Consider the following 1,339-nt stretch of genomic DNA (forward strand, 5'->3'; position numbering starts at 1 on the left):
GAAATGCTTTTCTTTATTTCTACTTGGCTGAATAGCATATGCCACCATTATAGAAAGAAAACTGGTTCTAGTGCAGGATTTTTTAAACAACATCAATTTTAAAACAACATTGATCAAGATACATTGTACTCATAAACTGACATATTGAATTGAAATCCCTTTGTACAACTTCTTTAAAGTAATTTTAAAAAGAAAAAGAAAGGAAAGCAAAGGAGATGACATTGCTTAAGTACTAAAGTGCTTGAATAACTTTTGCATATTCTCTTGAATCTAAAGTGCCTAGTAGTACTTAAAACATAATTTGGGACTAGACTAAACATTTTATATGAGCAAACTCCTAGTAAACTATAAGTAAATATTTTCTATATTATTTCATAAAATTTAGACTGAATATAAACCTTTAATGAAAAGAATGCAAGAAAAATCTTGGACCAATTTGAAGATAGATTCAAGATATTGAATCTGTCCTGCTTCCAGAAGCTCCTACAGTGTTTCAGGGCCTCCAGATTTCTTTCTCTTTTGTATAAAACATTTATATTTTTGATGTCTTGGGGAGAGTATTACAACTGTACCATCAGTTGTGTAGCTTCACCAAAATTAACCGGTTCATTTTCAGGATGCTGCTGAGGAATCAACTCTTTTTGCAGAGGTTCTCCAGCAAGAACTTTTGAGAAGTCTGAGTTCTTTCTGAATGTTAACAAAAGCTTTATTCACTCTTAATTTTTTTCTTCATTCACAATGTTTATCTTCTTAGATTAGTGGTAACTAGTTTTGCTTTTCTTCTATCCTTGAAGTTCTTTTGGCTGGTTATGTGAAACATGATCCTGGACTTCTGCCCTCTTCATTTGTTCTTAGTCATAGTCTCTCTGGATCTTCGGTACCCAAGTGCAGTGCTCTAGGTCCAGATGACTTCATCTGCTCACACACATCGCCAAAGTGAAGAAAGCCACCTCCAGATTTTGTTACTTTTTTTTTTTTTTAATGAAGAATAAGCTGATGAGAGAAACATCTGGATTGTTAAAATCAACCGGGGCTGGGAATGTGGCTTAGTGGTAGAGTGCTTGCTTAGTGTTGCTGATTCCTCAGCTAGACTTGGGAACATGCTGGTAGGCAGACCGTGGACCATACCATGTAGGTACAGACAAAGTTTATTAAAACAGCATATGCTTATATACAGCATAGGGGCATAGAAAGTAAGTCTGTATATTAGATTTTTAAAAAGAAGTAACCGAGTATTTATGTTAGGCTTTTTAAAAAAGGTAATGAGTGGGGCTGGGAAGGTGGCTCAGTGGTAGAGAGCTTGCCTTGCATGCCTGAGGCCCTGGGTTTGATTCCTCAG

General features: G+C 35.6%; 1 pseudogene; it reads right to left on the reverse strand.

Annotated features, from left to right (window-relative positions):
- Positions 1 to 560: 560 nt before the first annotated feature.
- Positions 561 to 859, reverse strand: LOC122118231 (annotated as a pseudogene).
- Between the last annotated feature and the right edge of the window lie 480 nt (positions 860 to 1,339).

Source organism: Dipodomys spectabilis, unplaced genomic scaffold (genome assembly GCF_019054845.1).
Source record: "Dipodomys spectabilis isolate Male_0828 unplaced genomic scaffold, ASM1905484v1 ptg000147l, whole genome shotgun sequence".
NCBI classification, from domain to species: domain Eukaryota; kingdom Metazoa; phylum Chordata; class Mammalia; order Rodentia; family Heteromyidae; genus Dipodomys; species Dipodomys spectabilis.